Source organism: Rhinopithecus bieti, unplaced genomic scaffold (genome assembly GCF_001698545.2).
Source record: "Rhinopithecus bieti isolate Rb0 unplaced genomic scaffold, ASM169854v2 scaffold_27010, whole genome shotgun sequence".
Taxonomy (NCBI): domain Eukaryota; kingdom Metazoa; phylum Chordata; class Mammalia; order Primates; family Cercopithecidae; genus Rhinopithecus; species Rhinopithecus bieti.
In genome coordinates, this window is record NW_016812757.1 from 2,501,956 (window position 1) to 2,525,023 (window position 23,068).

General features: G+C 40.2%; 1 long non-coding RNA gene across 1 annotated transcript; it reads right to left on the reverse strand.

The window, feature by feature from the left end:
• Nucleotides 1–451: 451 nt before the first annotated feature.
• LOC108545150 (uncharacterized) lies at nucleotides 452–8,118 on the reverse strand. The gene is made up of 3 exons (XR_001890062.1): nucleotides 8,000–8,118; nucleotides 7,030–7,074; nucleotides 452–578 (listed from the first exon to the last, which is right to left on the reverse strand). It is a non-coding gene; the product is annotated as an uncharacterized LOC108545150 (long non-coding RNA).
• Between the last annotated feature and the right edge of the window lie 14,950 nt (nucleotides 8,119–23,068).

Sequence of the window (23,068 nt, forward strand, 5' to 3'; positions counted from 1 at the left end):
AGATTCTGGTCTTCTTCACCTCATTTCTTCCAACACTATTGGTTCAAAATCTCTTCTCTGATTGTAGTTCTCGGGAGAAAATTTTCATCTGTCTTTACTAAATTCAACTCTTAGGTTTTTTGTTTTGTTTTGTTTTTCCTTTTCAAAATAATGAAAACATCTACAAACATTTTCAATTCACCGTTTGTACCACTTGTGCATATGATAAAATCCCCAGGTTTTAAAAGTTATATAAAATAAACTCACTTACACTAAAATTGGTAATTTGGAGTTTCATTGATTGAATAGGGATTATTTTAGACGTGGATGATGAATACAAGCACACCAAAATTCCAAGGATTGCTATTAGTAATATAGTTCATATTTTTGAAAACTCTGAATTTTATATACATTTAAATGCTTGCTTTCTCTTCCTGTATTCCCTCTATAACACTAATAAATAAAGTATTTAAATGAAAAATGCCTTTTATTTAGATTACCATTTAAATTTGTATCTAGTTCTGTCTTCCATTCACATTTTTCTGTAAAACTCATGAAACTTTCTTAGCCAGAATCTCACAGCAGTTTTAGCAACTTTTCTATAAAACAAAACAAATAGATAGACAAACAATAAAACTTCACAAATTTTAATGGGGCCATACAAACTCTAAGAGTTGAAAAGACATTTACACTATCTAGTCTATTATCTAGTTTTTAAAATCCGCCAGAGGTTATATGTTTTGCTCTAAGTCACACTGCTGGCTAAATTAGAAAAACAGCTAGAATTCTGGCATTCTGACCATGAATCCAGGGCTCCTTCCGACTGAATTTGCAGTTCTGGCTTTGAATCCAAAAAGACTAAGTGATATCCTGGAAATATATCAGATCTGCAGAAATGTGAGTGACTTCAATGAAAATATTTGTTCAGGTTGTGCAGGGTGGCTCACGACTATAATCCCAGCACTTAAGGAGGCAGAAGCAGGAGGATAGCTTGAGCCCAGGAGTTAGAGACTAGCCTGGGCAACATAGCAAGACCCCAGTCTCCACAAAAAGGAAAGCAAAAACAAAACAATAAAATATTTGTTCAGAGGGCAAGGAGCAAAAGATATTGGTGAACTCCTTTCCTTTGGAAATAACATATTAAGTATCTTGTATATTTTCACCCAGCATTGGTATGTCATGATTCATCTGGTGCTAAATAAGTTAGATTGGTGCTAAGATGCACACGGTGAAGCTTAAAGAAAACATGAAAAGGACATCATGTCTTTCCAGGCAAGGAAGCTCCATTTCGTCCATGAATGGTGCTTTGAGCCTCTAGATACATTCATCTCTCTCATTGCTTTAGCTACAAAAGGTCTGTTATTGGAGGATTGTCCCAAAAAGTGTAAGGCACTGTTTAATGAAGGAGAACAGGAACAACTTGATCGCATTCCTCTGCCACTAACACTTTGCTCTGGTTATCTCTGTGGAATTTTTTCCCAAGAAATCCTTTGACTGAATGTGGAGGAACAGAGGGGAAGGACTTGGGGCTGTTGTGGCAGAGGAGCCCCGCCTCTGCAGGTTTCGCCCACACTATGGAGATGCTGTGCAGCCAGGGGTGAGGGTGTCCTGGCTTCCACGCCCACCACCATATTCTCCTGTCCCTTGCAACCTGGTCTTCCTGCTGTGGCTACTAAAGTCTGTTGCCTCCCCGCTCATCGCTGCTCCTCACACACGTGAGGTTTTGGAAGTTGTCATGCTGGATATTGTTAAGTTGTTGATCCTTCCAAGTGCAGCTGCTGCTCTACCATTTATAAAAGGCCAGGAAGACTCCGTCTCCCTTTGTCCAGCACATTCTGATTGTGGTCAATCCCAACAGAAACACATGTAGTGAAATGAAGGCCGGGTATGTGGGTCTTTTCCTACACTGCAAAATGGATTCATTGTTCTGTGGAATTTGAGCCTGACCAGGACAGCAGGACTTAGAAGCCCCAGGACTGAAAATAAACTCCACAGTCTTTCAGATTCACAGGGGTCAGGACAGGAGGAGACCTAGAAGAATCTCATGTTCCAAAGACAAACTCTCCTGCCACCAAATACCCACATTCTCGGAAGTCGACAGTATTTGGATATCTCCCAGTGCCTGACTTGCTTGCATATCACATCTGGGCGTGGTGTTGCCCCAGGGCTAAGACAAACTCATGGTGGGGAAGTCCTGGGACACCGAAGTGTTCAAGAAATGTCTTTTCTTATTCAGGAATTATTCCCCTATCAAATCCCAGGAGTTATCTTGGGAGTCAGGCAGAAATTGAAGTCCCATCATCACGACTGCCTTCACAACCACCACTGCCACAACCGGTCATCAGAATGACTTGCCCAGGGCCACACAGCTGAGCCATTCCAGGCCAGGACAACCACGCAGGCCCCTGACTCTGGGCCCTGTGCTCCCTCCTCTTCACATCGTAAGTTAAAGGGACATTTGTTATTTTTAGATGATCCAAGGGCGGATCTATAGGAAGATAGTTGAGAAAATATGCATTAGGCCAAATTTTATAAGTATAAATTGATTAAATAATATAATAAAAATTTAAATATATATTCAGAGATATACATGAGAAAGAGAAACAGAGATGATAGAAATGATGAAGACAGAGACAAGGTAATATGACTCTAGGAGACCAGGGAAGGTCACAGATCTCAAAACATGACCTCTCAAACTGCTGGCTGCAGGTTGTAATTCAATTATTCATTCAGCAAGAATGTATTTATCAAGTCCTTAAGATTAAAGTGGTAAACATGATTCAGTTCCAGCCCTGGAGAAGTTCAACATTTGGAAGGAGCAGAGGCTAGTATTAAGTATCGTGGATGCCTAGAGGAGAAAGAGATATCTTCTATTTTGGGCATAGACATTGGTGAAAATCCCAACTTTATCAGTAAAATGTATCATTTTTAAATGTTGTCAATCATTCATCTCTATGTATGGCAATGAAGGACAAAGACTCTGGATGAAGTATAGCAAGAGAAACTATTATAATAGAGCCTTCAAGAAGGAATAAAGCTTGGGATATGGGAAAACATAACATGAGCATAGGAGAGAAAGTGCTGGCTCTCAAAGCAAATTTTATTCATTTGTATGAAGGTCTGACAGGGACTATGAAGATGAGTCATGAAGATAAGGGTGAGTCACCAAGTTTTCAAAGATAACTTTGAAACACATCTCAAGTTTTATAGAAAAACCATACTCTAGTGCAATAATGGAGTCAATAGGTCCCTGGTTCAACACAGCAGGTCTAAGAGCATACTTAATATATTCATTAAGTAAACATTTATTGAATAGATCTGATATATCAAGAACATGACCAGCATGAATGTAAAGGGATGAACAAGACATAATAACTGTACTTATGAGATTCAATGTGTGGTGGCCAAGCCAATAGTCTAGGGGCTAAAACTAACCTTTGTTCAATCTAGGACTCCAGGACAAGATGCCCATCATGGAAAGCAGTTGTGTTTGCCTTCCCACAGTGAAATGTGGTCATACATACAGGACACGGTTCATGTCTCCTAAAGTGGTGATAGATGATGACTAAGGTTTCTGTGTCTCCATGTTAATGCATCTTCCTGTTAGGCATCTATCACTGTCAGCATCAATTGAATTTTTTCTGAACTTGCCATGTATCCATCAATACTTCTGAGCATTGCCTGCCACTGCCTACTCTTCTTTCACCATTATGTTTCATTATTATGCCCTGCATCCTACTACCTAAAATCCCCTGAGACTTGCTTTCTCTATTTATTGCAACAATGTCACTGCCACCGCCCAAGTCCAGGCCCTAGTCATATGGCTCACACATTATCAGCCACAGCCTTCTTGCTTGCCCCCTCCCTCTGAGTCTCATATCGCCAAATATATCCAAGAAACGGTTGCATAAATGATCTTTCTAAACAGCATACCTAATCGTATTTCAGCCCTGATGTAAATTCACCAGAGACCTCTTCTTCTCCTGTCTCCTCTCATACACCCTAGCTTGAGTGTCCCGTGCATACTCTCCATCCCAGCACATGGCTTTGTGGACAGACTACTCTGGTCTCATCACCTCCATGCACCATTCTCTCCAGTTTTCCTTCAATATTTGCTGTTCCTTGCTCATTGGCCTTTATACAGGTCATTTACACAACTAGAATGCCCTTTCTTCTCCTTCATCCAGCAGCTGACACCTACTTCTACATCAAATCTAAGAACAGCTCACTTCTCTCAGAAGTTTTTCCCCTACTGGCTAATTTAAATGATTACAGGCTTACATGATATCCAAGTGGATAAGGTTATTATAAGTTTTCCTCACTGCTTTGTATTTACTACTTTATTTCTCTGGCTTCCCACTAAATAGTCAAAAAGTAGTTGATAGAGGGAATAAAGGGTAAACAAATGAATGAGAATCTTGTCATCTCTCCTCCCTTGTTTTGCTTTAGTTTATTTTCAAATTGGAGAAGTGAAAAAAAATGATTCCTTAAAACAAACTAAAAAATGCCCTTAAAATGAGCAGAGAAATTCTACCCCTCGAATCCCACACTACTCTAGAAAGCTGAGAAAATGTAAGTGTTCATTGTTTGGAGGAATACTCTCTTCCTTTTCCTGTCTCCAGTGGCTCCTTTTCCTGAAGAAGGTCAATGGACCGCATGGGGCCATTCAAAGCCAGCCAAGGTCACATGGATGGGGTTTGCTGGCTTCATCTCAGAGGATCTCCGGTTGAGTTGAATAAAGTTGCAACTTTATACATTTGGCTCATGCAAAGTATTTTTAAAATAAGACTCTTCCATTTGAATTTCAAAACTTATGCATATAGGACTTCCCCATTCCCCAAAGACTCTTATTTCTAGCTGAGTTCCAACATCACTTGTGCTCACAGGACGCATAAAACAAATTATCCTTCTGGTCCACACCCTGAATTTCACAGAATTAGACAGTTTTCCTGTCTCCTAGGAAGATGCAAAATTTATTACATCCAGTTCTCAGAAATACATCCAGTTAAGCAAGTCATTTTCTACTTTGTATCATTCTAATTCCTACTGGTACTTCTTGAAGCCTCCAATGAGGCAAGTCTTCATAATAACTTTAATAAAATCTTACTACCCTATATTTTCCTCATGTTACTGAGCCATGATGAACTGCAATGTAACTGAGTGAAATGGAGAGTCGGTTGAGGTGGGCATGGTAGGGAGGCATCGATGTGCTTTCTGTGCTCTCTTGTTCAATTATCCTGCAGGGGAATTCTCTAATCATAGCATATTCAGCTTAAATAATAGAAAAATGGAAAACTTTACCTAGAGAGGGTGAATGAATCATCTCATACAATAATTTTGCTTTATAAATAAAAAAAAACAAACAGAGAAAGTAATTTGTCTGTGACTACAGTCACTGGCAGAGCTAGATGCAGGATCTTGACTATAAGTATTAATATCACTAATTTGAGAGGTCCAGGAAGATCCTAACATCCTGAAAAAAATGTTCTGGGAGATATGTATGCATAGTAAGGATTTTGGCTTCATCAATTTCAAAAAGCTCAAGAAAGTAAAAAATGTTGAGAGTTATATTCAAAGATCCTGTAAGCTCAAGGAGTCTCTTATTCTACAAAACATTCTTTGCACCTGTGTTATCTCTAGTATAAGTTCAGAAGAAGAAGAAAATAAAATTTTCCTTTTTTCCCCAAACAGAAGTCTTATTTAAATTGAATTTCTTTCTTCCTTAGAACTTATAGATAAGCTTTTGCACGAAATAGTTCAAGGAACTTTAAGTTTTTAAATAGATTCACAAGTAAGTTTTATTTCTACCTTCCTTCAAGAAAATACGTAGCAGTATTCAAATCTTTGTGACCATCAAATTTTACCATATTAGGAAATTTTTGTCTAACAGTAACTCTATTAAGTGCATTACCCAGAAGACCACAAAATTCCTAATATACCAGTCCAGATAGACTCATAGCATTCATAGCATTATAGCTAAAGTTGAAATGACCTCAATTCCCATCTAGTGAAAGTCTCCACTGTTAGAAATAACAATGACTTCCAAAGGGGAGTGACTTGGAGAAGAGTATATTGTAGCTAGTGGCCAAGGAGCCCAGGACTCCAAAAAAAAAAAAAAAAAAGAGGCCGGGTGGGGGCATTATATGAGTTTCGGGACTCATGATGTTAATGCTTCTTGGTACTCCTTCAACATTGGTAAAACATATAGTAGGCATTAGGTGAGGTTCAGGCATGGACCATGATATCATGGATGGAGAGACGAACAAAGAACTGTTCCTCTCCTTGGACTCATAAATGAATGAGAGAAAATAGGCTTCTTCTAGAACATCTGTTGATATATGAAGTGTCTCAATTTTCAATATGTGTCTCTACAATGACCCAGATGTTCAGAACAACTTTCATTAAACCCTGCTAACTCAGATTCAGTTTGCCCCCAGAGACCATGATAAAGATGAGGACGATGGTTGAGTATATATTGTTGGTAACAAGAAACAGTAGTTTTATACACTGAAGTCACCTAACATCTCACTTTTTTTATCTTTATAGGTCAAAAGTGCTTTCATCCAGTGGAAATAATGACTTCATATTGCAGAAAAAAGGAAAGATGACATTTGGTTTGCTTTATTAAAGACTTTGTCTATTAATTATAAATGAACCTTTGTACACGGTCACTGAGAGGGAAAGTGTAATGTGACTTTTATATCCAAGAAAGCATGAAAACATCAACATGACTGTTGGCCCTGTGAGATGGAGGTCTCAAATCTGTAGTCTGGTTAACCCTCTTCCTTTAATGTTGCTTTAATGTTTTCTCTTTATTTAACTATTATTTACAAAGCCTCTTGCACCTCAGGTAGTCTGCAGAGGCTAGAAAATCAGAGATGAATAAAACTTGATGCATATCTTCAAAGTGCACAGAGAAGGCTGGAACCAGTGGTGAATCTTTGCACAATGAAGAGGGAGGTGGTCCTACCTGGGAGTGTGCTGGGGAAATTCTGTGCATGAATGTGTGAGGGGTTCTGTAAGAATCACCACCTGCTCACCAAATCCTACCACATCCTGTAGCTCAGGTAAATTCTCCAAATGTATCTAGGATACCTGGATGATATTGAGGAAAATTATAAAAGAATGCTGGAAAGCAATTATATATGCAATTTTGTGCTACTCAGATACCTTCTTACATTAGACTCCGGAGTAAATTAACCAGGGGCAGTTTGCAGAACCCCTGATTTGAGATAAAATGTTGTAGCCACTAGCACTGCCTCTCATGCCCCAATTGTGAAAAGTTCTCTCATGTTGCAGAAGATGGGAGAGCAGTGTCTGATGGCAGTATGCTATAGGAAGTCATGCAGGCTGGTATGGTTATAACCAGAAGCCAGGTCACACACAACCAGGTGGTGAATACTCATCAAAACAGGAACAACCATGGCTTGACACTAAGGAGCCTCTGAGTGGAATAAGAGTAATCATCGCAATCTTACCAAGTTCAGAGGTCAGCACACAGTGATCTTGATTTCAGCCAGAGCTATACATCATTCAACCAGCCACTGATCATGCCTCATTTTATCAATGCTGAGAGCAAAGAAATTCTGCCCATCATAAAAGACAAGGCCCTATCTCAAGATTTTAAAATCTAGTTTGGATACCAATCTAGGGAAAAAGTAATATCTCCCAAATATCCTTTCCCCTTCCTTGAAATCTCTCTTGTTCCTCTTCTGATTCTTGTTTCTTTCTGCCTTTCTATTCTAATGATTTTCCCTAATTTTACACCCAGGAATAATTATTATATTAATTGTTTCTATTATAATAAAAGCTAACATTTTTCTAAGTGCTTACTTTGCACCAGACTCTGTCTGAAAAGCTTTGAGCATATTGGTCCATTTAATCCCCATAATAAAGTTAGAAACTATTTTAACCAGTCATATATTTTACTTCCAATATGAATCATTTGGAAGTAAATGACTTGCCTAAAGTCACATAGTGATTAAGCAGGGGAGCTGGCCTTCAGATCCTGCAACCTCACCTTAGAGCTTGATCCCATAAGGACTGCTGTCCTCTCTGCTCACTGCCTTGTCCTCACACCCCAATTTCATCACACATGTGTTACAGCTGACTCCAACAGGAAATTCAGCTTCTCTTTGGCCCATATGATATTTAAAATACCTCTTAAAGGTTTTGCCTTTTGTGTGACCTCTGCCATTTTTGATGGTCCCAGGAATGGCCGGTATGACTCTCCACTCTGCTTGGCTCAAGGTTGACTTTTTGTGACTCAAGATTGAGTCACCAATAATGTCTTTGTGAACTGTCCATAATAAAAATTAGGAGGGTCTTTAGAAAGATGTGGCTTTTATTAGGTTTAAGAATGACAAAATATTAAAATCAGACCTAAATTACTGTTCATGTTATAATTTAAATTTTGGGAGATGTGGTAGGGGCTCCACCATCTAATCTAAACTATTTCTCTCCAATTGAAAGAGGAAACTTTTGCAATCCCAAATGGCTAATTTCATGATACTACAGAGAGCCTTATGCCTTCTTTTATGAATAGACATACGGTAGTCACAATGATGCTGGAAGACTTAGGTCCATCTGAGTTTCAAACACATGGCCAAGTAAAATGGGAGAAAACGTTTTCTGGATCCACCTACCCCAGGAAGGGGGCTCATGAATGTGAGAAATGTTTCTGAGAGAATTAGCTAATTAGCAAAGCAACCAAAGAGTAGGTGGCCAGGCTCTCTGGCAACAAGCCAAATCCCTGAAAGAATCATTCACACTTAACACTGGAGAGGTCATCAAGTCCAACCTTCCAAATTTACACCCTCTTACTCAGTATGATCATTTCCTCCTGGATCTTAGGAATCTTCTTCTCTAGCTTCAGCTTGAGAAAACAATAGCAATGAGATGTTTACCAACTCCTATGCCCACCTGCTCTCTTTCTGCCTTTAGTTGTTGAAGTATTTATCCATCAATAACTACATATAATAGGTGATATGTAGATGAAATCCGACTCTCTAAGGATTCCATCTGCTTGTGATGATGGGTATGTCACACCTCCCTGTATTTTCTGAAAGACAGACATTCACTTTGTCAAACAGTCCTTCCTACCATGTTATGTCTAAAAGGATCTCACCAGGGCTGCTATGCTGTCATCTTTAACTTCATAAGCTCTTCTGTTATGCATCTTCTACCAGTTTGTAAGGCCTCTGGAGACAAATAGCAGACCCTCGGTTTCTTTCTGTTACCTACAGTGCCCAGCAAAAAGTTTGCCTCGACAGATTTGTCTTAAAACCAACACGGTAGAGTAAGAAGTTCCCTATCTCAAGATCTAGATGCTAATTCTGACTCTAGCTCTGGATGGATAGCTATGAGTAAGTCTCTTGCATTTCTTGACTTTGTATAATATTTCAAAGACTAGAAAATCAATGAAGATTGGAAAAGCAAGAGACTTACCCACAGATTTTAATGGTAGAGAAGGAGATGGTGAAGACAGTTATGTTAAATGTTCTCTGTGAACAAATTTCAGGGTCACTGAAGTCAGTATATGTGAAGTCTGGTTTTGAATCTTACATCTGCAACTTACTAACTGCAAATAAAATGATAATCTCCCTGAATCTCATTTTCCTCAGTTTTAAAATCAAAATATTTGTAACATTTATGACACGAGATTGTTATGAAGATTAATTACATGAGATAACATATATAATGGGCTTAGCATAATACCTGGTATATAGTGAAATGTTCGATAAATGTTAGCTATTTTAAGACCTTTAAGATGTGGAAGCTAAAAAGCATTCTCTTGAAAAGTTCTTGCCAGATGCTTTCCTAACTCTGGGTTTGGCTGTTTCTTGGGAATGTGTTCAGTGAAAAAAAAATTCAATAAATCAGTTAACAAACATTCACCAATACTTTCTACACGCAACAGAATGCTTCAGGCACTGTGCATGATCCAACAAAAATAAGACGTCCTCTCCCTGGAAGAGATAATTTAATTAAGAAGATAAAGCAACACATGAAAACAAAACTAAAAATTCAAAGTAATAATGGATTCTCAATGGGTAATGCATGCTCTGTTTCCTAAAGGAGCACATGCTCTGTTTCCTAAAGGAGCACACTCTTTCCAGCCCGGATTGTTAGGAAGAGCTCCCTAGGGGAGGGGAGGTTTAAGTTGACATTATTTCCACCTCCACAGTAATAATACATTGTCTTCTCAATTCCACCAAAATAAAATCAAAATAAAGACAATACAAGCTCCTGCTTCTGGATGTCTTCTCTTAGTAAATAGCATCATCCAAGAATTCCAAGGAGAAGGGCTTCCCAAAACCCTCTTTCCCTCAACTACCATGTCTATTTGATCATGAACATCTTCAGCACCTAGAGCTGAAAATACTCACATCTGGGTCCTTCGTCTGAAATCCACTGTGCCAATTGAGGTTCCATTGCTACTGGGTCTCTGATATTTCTTCTTCATCATTCCCTCTCTTTCATTTCCACGTCTACCCAGTCCATTTGTTCAGGTGATGACCATTGTGGTCTTTTCCCCAAGGAATGAAGGCCACAGGACAATAACTGTTGTGCCTGGATCTTGGCATCTGGAGGATGGATGGTTTTATCCCAGTCATACCACAGCTATGAACTGTCCTCTGATTATCACGCTCTTTCTAATCTCCATGACTTCTCACACCAGGAAGCCCTTTTCTCCTATTTCTCCATTAAGAACACCCACCATCTTGTATCTTAAAAGACACGTAAGAGATATTGCACCCTTCAGAATTCCATTCAGTGTTTCCCCTTCCAGGAACCCTGTGCCAGCACCTTCCCAGTGTGAATCAGGTACTCCTGCTCTGAGCTAGTCCAGCTCCGTGGGCTGAGCTCAGGAATTCCTCCTAATTATACTGAAATTATCTATGTCTATCTGACTTGTCCACAGATAGAGCTTCTTCTTCTTTTTTTTGTTAAAGAAAAAAAAGAAGACAAATCATGGTTCATCTATTTCTGTGTCTCTTGTGCACAGCATAACACAGTCTTGAGAAATATCGGTTGAAAGTGAGTGAACGTACCTACGTGACCTTTGAAAGATAAATAAAATTTGATTAAATTTGCCAAATACAAGAAGTCTCTACAAGAAAAAGGTGTGGTAAAGATGCAAAGATGGCTACATGTCTCTAGTGATATTAAGCAATATCTGTCTCAAAACAGAGAGCCTCATCAGCCAAGTGATTTGCCTTCAAAACTGTAAATATCAAGAAACGCTGAACCTAGGTCTCCCTGCTTTGCTTAACTGAGAGTAAAGTTGCTTATCTTTTTTATTATGAATCCATGTTGAATGTTCTTCTCTTCCACCTCAGCCCCTCACAGCTCTTCTAAAAGCCTAGATCTTGGTATGGAGTCCCCGATATGTATAGCGGCCCCTTGCACTGTTGATATTATAACGGAGTTGTGGGGGAGTGGGAGGGTGTGCAACAGAATGCAGCAATGATTTGAACATCCCTTTATCCTTTTCCATCTCATAAAGAACATTTTTCTGTATACAAATATGATAATCCTATCTACTGAGCAAGGCGGAAGCATTTTCAATGCTGCACAAATTAAGAAAGAGAATCCTTTGAAAGAAGTCTGTTTTTCAGGGTAAAAGTAAGACAACCAGCTACTGCCCAGGAAAAAAATATATATCTGTACTAGTTTTTAATATTGGTTTGATGAGATCTAGGTTATAAACAGGTCTGGTGCCATGTAATTTGCAACGTAATTTCACTGTCTGTTTATCTATCCATCCGTCCACCCATTCATATGTATATAACATAGGCAGGAAATCTGGTGTCTGTTGCTAGTTCATAAATCAGTGTCTGCTCTCAACAACATCTGAATACAAATGTGATTAAATTTGATACCATGCCCATTTTTCATTTATCAGATTTTAGAATGTGATGCCGTGGCAGCTGTCCTATGGTAATGTGTTTTGCATTTAACCCCCTGAGTTCCAACTTCTTTCAACATATGAAGCCCTTGCAGAGACATTAGAAATTCACAGAACAAGACACCTACTCTGCCTATCACAGAGAAAGTTTTCCTCAGCATATCAAGGAACGAAGAGAGGGGAAAGAACTGGAAAGAACATTAGAAAATTGAAGGAAACCTCAGAATTGCTGTGTTTCTCATCTGCAGAAGACCTTAGAGATGGTCTAGTCCTGTGCTTCACAAAGTTTTCTGTCTACACATCACATGGGGCTCTTGTTAAAGAACAGATGGGGGTTCAGTAGGTCTGGACTGGGCCTGGGATTCTGCATTTTAATCCAGTTAATCTAGTTGATCTACTATTTCCTAAATGTAATAATCATCTTATTGACTGATGTACTTAAGTGTCCTCCCCAGCATCATGACTCAGATTTTCCTGGAAAACGGGCCTTGAGAACAAGGAAGGGTACCTGGAACTTTTAACAGCCAACTCACACAACTGACCAAGTTTGGGAAACGTTGAAAACTGAGGCCAAAAGGAAAAGTGAGTTGCTAAAGTTGAAACTGGAACACAGAATCTCAAGCAAGTGCTTTTGCTGCTGCACTAGTCTCAATGGAAATGAGACAACTAGAATAGAGGTTGGGGGACAATTCACAATACTCACAACAAGTTCCAGAAAGTGGACTCTAACAGAAGGGATTATTTAGAGTTAGTGCTGGAGAACAGTCCCAGATTAGCAAAACAGGTCCTAGAAAACAACATACCCACATGTTTTGTGAGGCATACAAACCAGGTCAGACTAAAACACCGGCCATAAGGTATCTTTTCTGACAATCTAGCTGCTACTGAGGAAGCCCGTTTTCCTTGTCTTTCCCTTCATTTGCCTTCTAAGACCCTATTTACAAAAAAAAAAATCAACTCCTTCTTCTGGAAGCTGTATTCTATAGAAAAGAGCCCCTTAGTGGCTTCCCAAGATCCACCATGGCTTCCCAAAAGCTTCCTGACGTTATCAGGATGGACAAGCATATTTTCACTCCACCCATGATTTCTAGATCACTCCAGACCTGCGGAAGCATCATATTCCTACGTAGATTGTTCAACAAGGAAGATAATTTTGGAAATGTACCTGTCATTTGTTCTTTTCTAGGTGAGTGATGGTCATCCAGGGGAGCTTGGATGGCTGAGGTTTGCAGGTGAACTGCAAACTCCTAAACATCAGTGCATACATTTAGGATGATACTGAGTAAACCAAATAAGCATTGTGTATACCTCAATTTCCTTTTGGGGAAATAGCAAACACATTTACTGCTCACCTTAAAGGCTATAATTTTTTTTAAAAAATTACAATACTTAAAAAATGTGAAACTACAGAAACAACATACCCAACTTGCAGAACACTTGCTAGGAAATAATAACCAGTTAGACATCAACGTTTCTGTTTTTGTTTTTTTCAAATTGGCTAATGGTGTTTATGTACCTTTAGTGGGCTGCAGAAGGCAAAATGCATGCCATGTAATAGGCTTGGACGTGTAGCTACCACCTTAGCAAAAGGCTTCTGTTCAAGGTGGTGAGAGTGCCTAGGTCTTCTTTTCACACAAGGATGCCTACAGAGGTAAGCTGCTATGTCTTTCTCCATAACTACTCAGCATATGCATCAAGAGTCTCAGAAACGCTCAACAACTGGGGAACTTCTGGAAACCTGGCTTAAAGGAATAATTAGCAATGCACAAAAGAGATCCAAAATACCATCTCATTTACAAAAGAAAACTTTTGCATTACGTAAACATCTAAACACAAAGAAATGGCTACATAAATCATGAGATTCATCTCAGGTAGGGCATCATTTAGATTTAAATGACCATATAACATACAGGGTTATGCAGTCATTTAAAAATGTGGTGTGAGAAAATATGGAGTTTCTCACTTTGTTAAGTGGAATAAAAATAAGATCGCATAAACATAATCTAATCTAAGTACTTAAGTAGTCACAAAAAAGGGAAATTAGGATTACATATATAAAATATTTTTTCCTCAGTCAAATGGAGAAAATAACACGTATATTCTAGGGCAGTTTTAGGGAGTATAGGTTAACTGGGTAAAGCACCTAGCACAGTGTTCACTAAGTTATATTATCAGAAATAATCCATGATAATTACACTAACAACCATAATTAAGCACTGCCATTGATACTGGAATTGTTTTTTTTTTTTCTGTTATGTAATTTGCTTCTGTTTTCTTCCCTGAGTTTTATATAGTCATAAAATATTGACTTTCGAAACAGAAATGCCACTATTTTTACTTTTAAAAATTACTAAGGACAGAACATGTGGGTTCTCTTCACAACTCTCTCTCTACTTTAGCTCTATCCTAAAGAAAGGATCCCTGTCTTGAGCTTAACCATCAGTTGTCTGGCATTCACGGGGTTAACGCCAACCTCCAGCACCCCCTCCCTGCCCCAAGACAAGCTGTGATCTTCTCACTTTAAGTCTCTCCCCAACCAATCCCCAAACACAAAAGCCCAGAACGAAAGGAGTGGGAGTGGGGCACTCGCTGTGTGGCTTTTCTCTGTTTTTCAACATAAAAAAAATGAGAAGAGAAAGCGAAATCTCCTTTTGAAAAAATAAATGCTAAATGCTAGGCTTTTTCTCCTCTCCCCAAGTAGCTGGCCTTATTAATTAGGGATTCATCAATGTTTTTTGTTGTCTCAAGTAGGATACTATTTATTGGGTGCACAAAAGCAGATAAAGCCACAAATGAGTTGCCTGGTCACTCTTGCCAACAGGAAGATGTACAATAACATGCAAGACACATCCTCCTCTCCCGTTCACTGAATGCATTTCAAAGGGCCTTAAATCTTTGTGTCACAGGGATCAGCTTACGGTTAAGCAGATCATAGTATGCAAGGTGCTGGGAGAAGGTTGACTGTCAGATGGTGGTTGGTTTCTCTCTCTCTTTTCTCTTCCTGCCTTCTCACTTTCTCTCTTCCCTTCTCCCATTTCCTTTCTCACAAGTCCCTGGTTCAGTCTCCCTCCCGTGGCCCTCTCTGTGAGCCACCAGACTCTGGCCTGCACAGATGAATCTCACTGAGTTCATCTATATTTTCAGCCTTGTGAAAAAAAGAATCTATGAGAGCTACCTCACCTTCAAGCTTCTATAGAAAGGAGGATTTAAATTTCTATTCAAAACAGAGCTTGTTATAATTGAGAACAAGCTTCTCCTCCCTGAGGCACTTTGAGTCAATTAATTGGCTTTTTTGAAGTGTTAATAGGGAAAAAAATTTTGACCTTTTCCAGGGCTTTTTCATGGAGCTATTCAAGAAAATTGTTGGGCTATTAACCAAACCAATTCTGGGGCCACAGAGCCCCGAAGAGCTGAGTACTCTTGGGGATGATTGAAATACAAAACATGGTTAATTCATTCATCATATCAGAAAAAGCACCCATATGATTAAGAGACTATTTTTACATTACCCCATGTGTGTGTGTGTGTGTGTGTGTGTGTGTGTGTGCGCGCGCGCGCGCGGGCGCGCGCGCATGCGCGTGTGTGTGTGTGAGAAAGAGAGAGAGAGAGAGAAAGCAACCATGCCAACATCTTGTAAACTTTAATGCAGCAAGAAGATATCCTTAGAAATAGACTCTCTATATATGATAAATTAAAACAAAAAGAAGGCAGGGTGTGGTGGCTCACACCTGTAATCCCAGCTCTTTGGGAGGCTGAACCAGGTGAATCACCTGAGGTCAGGAGTTCTAGACCAGCTTGGCCAACATGGTGAAACCCTGTGTCTACATCTACCAAAAATACAAAACAACTAGCCAGGTGTGGTGGCACACGCCTGTAGTCCCAGCTACTCTGGAGGCTGAGGCAGGAGAATTGCTTAAACCCAGGAGGAGGAGGTTGCAGTGAGCCGAGATCGTGCCACTTGCCCTCCAGCCTGAGCAACAGAGTGAGACTGCCCACCCCCCAAAAAAATAAATAAACAAAGAGATAAATAAAATGAAAAGGAAAAGAAAACTATTGAGAAAATAAACTCAAGAGAAGAGTGCTCAAGAACTGAGATCCAGTAGATACAACTCTGGTTTAAGGTTTTTCCAGACAGCCAAGAGTTCCCAACATCTCTAAAGTCAAGGTGGGTATAGTTGGTAAATTTATGTCAGTAGATACAATCTGTGTAATATTAGCCTCATCTGTGAAAAAGCTGAAAAAAATATTTTCAACTTTTTTATAATCTTCAATTCTCTAGGTACCCATGCAAATCCTAAGAATAATTTTTCTTTTCTGTGATTAACACACAGGAAAACCAAACAGAACAGAAGGGTTTTACCACTTTCTTTTTCCTCCCGTAGGCTTCTGCTCATGGTACTTTGAAAAAAACAAGCAGCGACACCAAAGTTGTATAGACTTCACAGGGGCACTCTATCACAGGGACAGATGGTCATATAAATGAGAACTTGATTTCACTGTGCAGAAACCTTCCATTCATCTCCCATAGATTGGGAAGGGGGTGACTGGATTAATTAAATATTCTGGTAAGCAGTGAGGACCCATTTATCCACAATGGATTACCATTTTTTAAAAATGTACATCACCAGTAAGTACACTGTGCATGGACTGGATGGAACACAGTCTCATCCTTCACAGTGTGGCTCAGAACAGAACTCAGGCTCATCAATTCAGTGACAGCTGAGCCAGCAAGGCTTGAGTGCTAAATAGCTCCATTTGGTGAACACCGAAGCTACACTGTACTAATGACATAGGGAAAACCTAGGAGCAAGCTCAGGTGGATGAAATGCTAGAGGAGGACTAGAACAGTAGAAAAACTTAGATACATTTCTAAAAAGGAACAAGATTGATAAGAGGGAGCTAGCATGGAAGAGGTACACACTGAATTCTAACATCTACAAAAAAACCTATACCTAACATCATACTTAATGGTGAAAAACAAGAAGCTTCTCCACTAAAATCAGGAACAAGGCAAGGATATTTCTTCTCCACTGCTTTCCAACACTGTTTTGGAAGTCCTAACTAATTCAATAAGGTAAGAAAAGAAAACAAAAAGATTTACATATTTGGAAGGAAGAAATGAAACGGTCTTTGTTTGCAGATTACATGATTGTCTTTGTAGAAAATCTGAAAGATTAAACAAAGCAATTCCTGGAACTAATAAGCAATTACAGCAAGGTTGCAGGATGCAAGGTTAATATACAAAAGTCAATAACTCTCCTATATACCAATGATGAATAAGTGAAACATAAAATGCTTAGGTATAAACCTAACAAAATATGTACAATATCTATATCTTAGGCGGTTTAGGCTGCTACTACAGAACATCACAAAATAGGTGGCTTATAAACGACAACAAATTATTTCTCATAATTTTGGAGGCTGTGAAGTCCAAGATCAAAACGCTGGCAGATTTGCCATCTCATGAGTGCCTGCTTCTTTCTGTATTCTCACATGAAGGAAGGGGAAAGAAAGCTCTTAAAGAGTTTCTTTTATGAAGACCTTAGTCCTATTTTTGAGGGCTTTGCCCTCGTGACCTAATCGCCTGCTGAAGGATTCACCTCCCAACACCATCATCGTGGGGGTCTTTCAACATATAAATTTTGAGGGGAGGAGTGGCACAAACATTCAGTCTATAACAATTCATATGAAAAAACAAAAACTTAAACCAAATAAATTAAAGAATTAAATTAACAAAGAGATATTCCAAGTTCAGGAAGAGAAAGATTTTATATTTTCAAGCTTTAATTTCTTTCCAACTTGATCTATAGATTCAATAAAATTCCATTCAAAATCCCAGTGATATCGACATATTTTTGGATATTGATAAAATGATTCTAAAGTTTATGTGGAGAGAAAAAAGACCCACAATAGCCACCTTGATATTGAAAGAGAATACCAAAATCGGAGAACTACCACTATCAACTTCAAGACTAAAGCTACAATCAACAATCAAAATAGTGTAGCATTGGTGGAAAAAGGACAAATAGATCAATTGAACAGAATATAGAACCAAGAAATAGACTAATATAAATATAGTCAACTAATCTTTGACAAAGGAGCTAAGGCAAAACAATGGTGCAAAGACAGTATTTTCAAAAACCAGTACTGGAACAATTGGACATCCTAAAGCCAAACCTGAATCTAGACACAGACCTGATACCCTTCTAGAAAATTGACTCAGAATGGACCATAAACCTAGATGTAAAGCACAAAAATATAAAAGCCCTAAAAGATAACATAGGAGAAAACTTAGCTAACTTTAGGTATAGCAATAAATTTTTAAATACAACACCAAAGGCATAATTCATGAAAGAAATAATTTATCAGCTGAACTTTTTTTGTATGTGTGTGACAGAATTTTACTCTGCAGCCCAGGCTAAAGTGCAGTGGCAAGATCTCGGCTTACTGCAGCCTACACCTCCTGGGTTCAAGCGATTCTCCTGCCATAGCCTCCAGAATAGCTGGGACTACAGGTGCCTACCACCACGCCTGGCTATTTTTTTGTATTTTTAATAGAGACAGGGTTTCACCATGTTAACCTGATCACCTGGTCTCAGGTGATCCACCTGCCTCAGCCTCCCAAAGTGCTAGGATTACAGGTGTGAGCCACTGGGCCTGGCCAATAAGCTGAATTTTATTTAAATTAAAAATGTTCATAAAAGGCACTGTCAAGACCATGAGAAGACAAACCAAAGACAGAAAAAACATTTGCACAAGCCATGTCTTACAAACAGCTGTTATCCAAAACATACAAAAAACTCTTAAAACTAAACAATAAAACATGAACAAACTGAAAAGACCTTAAGAGACATCTTACCAAGGAAAATATAACAGATGGAAAGTGTGTATACAAAAAGTTGCTCAACATCATATGTCATCAGGACGATGCAAATTAAAACCACAGTGGGATACCACTATGCACTACACTATGAGTACACAAAACACTGACACCACCAGATTCTGGTGAGGATGTGGAGCAACAGGAACTTTCATTTATTGCTGGTGGAAATGCAAAAAGCACAGCCATTTTGAAAGCCAGTTCAGCAGTTCCTTACAAAACTAAATGTACTCTTCCCACATGATCCAGCAAAGCAATCACGTGCCTTGCCATTTACACATAAGAGTTGAAAATGTATGTCCACTTAGTAACCTGCACACAGATGTTTACAGCAGATTTATTCATGACAGCCAAAACTTAGAAGCAACCAAAATGTCTTTCGGTAGATAAATAAACAAATAATTTAGGGCATATCCAGAAAAAGGAATATTGTTCAGCACTAAAGAAAAAAAAAATCGAACTATCAAGCCATGAAAAGACACAGAGGAAACTTAAATGTATATTACTCAGTAAAGATGCCATTGTGAAAAGGCTACATACGGACTGATTCCAATTGTATGATATTCTAGAAAAGGCACAACTATGGAGATAATAAAACTGTGATTGGTTGCCCAGGGTTTGGGGGAGAAAAAATAAATAGGCAGAGCAAAAGCATTTTCAGGGCAGTGAAACTACTCTGTATGACACTATAATGATGGATATACATCACTATACATTTGTCCAAATTCACAGAATATAGAACACTAAGAGTGAATCCTAATGTAAACTAGGGACTTTTAGTGATGTGTCAATGTAGGCTCATCAATTGCAACAAATGTACCACTGTGGTGGGGGACTTTGATAATAAGGGAGGCTGTGCGCGTTTGGGAACAGTGGGCCCATGGGAACTCCTTATACTTTCCACTCAATTACACTGTGAACCTAAGACTTCTCTAAAAATAAAGTATGTTCAAAGACAACAAGAACAACTGAACTCTCACCTGATCCAATAGGCGGCAGGGAAAAGAGACAGAGCTGTCAAGGTCAAGGGGGACAGTGGTAGGATGTGTCTGACTCACTCTCAGCCCCTACGTTAACATCTCTGGAGGAGTTTTTACTGAAGAACAAGGAAGAAGAAGCTATAGGAAATGTCATTCCAGGTACTGGGGGAGGGAGGGTGGCGCCCTCTCCAGCACATTTCCTCTGGAACCCAGAACGACGATGCTTCCTGAGTTAGCCGCAGGGACACCAGTGAGGGTTTGTGCCATGGAACGGTCCCCAGGATGGGTGTGTAGATCTGACCTTCATGGAGCCTGAGTAATTTCTGTAGCCTCTCTGCACCTTAGTTTTTTTCATCCACAAAATGAGGCAGCGATATAATGGTTCCCCTGGATTGTTAATTCCAGAAAACAGAAACACAGGCAGAATGCTCAGCCTCCTGTCTGGCTAGACCAAGTTCTCAATAGAGGGATGCTGATATGGTTTGGCTGTGTTCCCACCCAGATCTCATCTTGAATTGTAGTTCCTACAATCCCCACACATGGCAGGAGGGACCAGGTAGAGATAATTGAATCATGGGGGAAGTTTCCACTGTCCTGTTCTTGTGATAAGTTCTCACAAGATATGATGGTTTTATAAGGGGTTTCCCGCTTTGCTCAGCTCTCATTCTTCTTCTCCCTGCTGCCATGTGCACCATGTCCACCATGTCCAGCAGTCCACCATGACCGTCAAGTTTCCTGAGACCTCCCCAGCCATGCTGAACTGTGAGTCAATCAAACTTTTTTTCATTTATAAATTACCCAGTCTCAAGTATGTCTTTATTAGCAGTGTGAGAATGAACTAATACAGCTGCTTTCATTGTCATCCACCTGCAAGGACAGCAAAAGGAATTTCCCCAACAATGAGAGAGAATCTACAGTCTTCGGGATAGGCCATGTGCCTAGGTGTTGAGAGAGTTTTCTATGCAGCCGTCTGGGCAGCTCCAACCTATTCCATGACTAAGCCCCTCATCTCATCAGGACTCTTGTTGTTGAAAAAGCTGATCCCCCTTTGCTTCATCTCAGGCTCCTATTCCTAGATGGCCATCCCCTCTCTGGGACCCCACCTCTTCCAGCCAGGCTTCCCAAATGCTGGCTGCTAGCACATGAACTCCTGTTCCCCTTTCCTGCTTTTCACCTGCCCACTGCTGGCTGACCACAACATGCTCTGGGGATTGCTGTGCTCCCTCTCACTGTGTAAAGCAAGGGCTTGCTACACCCCCATTTTGATCACTCTGAGCAGCAGACACCAGGGTTTCTTTCTTTGGTTTCTGCCTCACAGAAACCATGCTGTCTGGTTTAATCTTCTCAACAAAATGTTTGAGATTAGTAGTGTTGTTTCCATTGTAGAGATGTGAAAACTGAGAATTTAGAAAAGTAGGAGACTTGCCTAGCACCACAAAATCTGTAAAGAGCAGATGCAGAATTTGAACCAACTGTATCTGTTAAGCCCGTGTTGTGCCTGCAGTGGTGAGATGCAGTACACATGATCTACCCTCCAGTGTCTAGCATCCTCCAGTGGTCACTGCTGACTCCTGACCCTTAGAAGGAGACTCCAGAGAAAGCACTTTGTACACAACAGACCCCCTAAGCACGTTGGCCTAAGCCAGCTCTCAGGTGGCCTATGTCAAGTTCAAAAAAGGAGAAAAGTAAAGACAAGAAACAGTTGATATGAAATACCTCCCTTTGGTTGCTAATGACATGTCTATTAGCAATTCATCCTGGTAGTAATTGATCATAAAATCCAATTGTTGGCTGGTCCCATGCACCTCATAATAACAACACTGGGAAAATGACCAACAGCACACTTCTGCCAGCCCTGTAAATCCATTCTGTATTTCCAGAGTAAGAACATCCCATAAAAGGCAGGAACTGTAGAAGCTCACAAGGAAGAAATAAACATGTAACAATAGAACACAGATGGACAGTTGTGCTGGGAAGCAGCTGCATGGGGAAAGAAGAGAATTGAGCTCTCCGGTTGTTTTTGGAAGAGCTGAGTACACATCTTGAACTTCCATGCCTTTCTCCGACCCAGATCTGAGATAGTGTCTTATGTTTCCCAGGGGTTTAAAAATACAGTGGGAAGGGCCGGGCGCGGTGGCTCAAGCCTGTAATCCCAGCACTTTGGGAGGCCGAGACGGGCGGATCACGAGGTCAGGAGATCGAGACCATCCTGGCTAACATGGTGAAACCCCGTCTCTACTAAAAAAAATACAAAAAATTAGCCGGGCGAGGTGGCGGGCGCCTGTAGTCCCAGCTACTCGGGAGGCTGAGGCAGGAGAATGGCGTAAACCCGGGAGGCGGAGCTTGCAGTGAGCTGAGATCCGGCCACTGCACTCCAGCCTGGGCGACAGAGCGAGACTCCGTCTAAAAAAAAAAAAAAACAAAATACAGTGGGAAAAGACTTGGTATATATCTTAGCAACCATGTGAACTTGGGAGCCAGGCAAATTTGCAGCTCTGCACTTACTAGCTGATGCACCTTGCTCAAGTCACCAACCCTTCCTGTGTCTCAGTTTTCTGGTCTGTAAACTGGTTGTGATACTTAGTTATGGTGAAACTTCATTAGGCGGTACTGTCGATGCTGCACAGGTCTTTGTCACTGAACAGTTGCACATATCCTATAGCCATAATTTTAATTATGCCATGCAGCAACCTAAAGAAAGGAAGAGAAACATCTGGCAGCAGAGCCGCGACTTTCCGGCATGCAGAGCTGGCGCAGGGGAGGTCAGAGCCAGTTGGGGGGCATGGCTCATCCCCGCCCCAGAATCCAGTCTTGGGGAAGCATGTAAACAGGGAGGTTGCAGAAAGACACGCTATCTGTGCAAGTGGGCAGTGTACATGTGTCCACAGCACAGGCAGAACGTGAGAGCAGAGCCCCCCAAAAAGAGCGCCACCCAAGGAGGGCTGTGGGCTGATGGACTCTAATGACATCATCTTGTTTCCAAGGCTGAACCCTATGAGAGGACAGAGTCATGCAGCCCATAAAGATCAAGTCATCTGACCAATAAATAAATAAATACAAGGGAAAAAAAAAAAAAAAAAACAAGATGGAAACCTAGATCCACAGCGGGAGAGTGACTTGTGCAGGGAAACTGTGGTGCCCAGTGTGGATGGCACCTCTTCCCTCAGCCATGCAGCTTGTCTCTAACTTGATCATCATCCTTTTTAGCATGAATTTATCAATTGCCCAGTATTTGCAATGGACTCTAGCGGGTAGAGAGAAAAGAAAAGTGAGAAATGGCATCTATATTCAAAAGATGCTGCAGAGACAGCTCCCCAC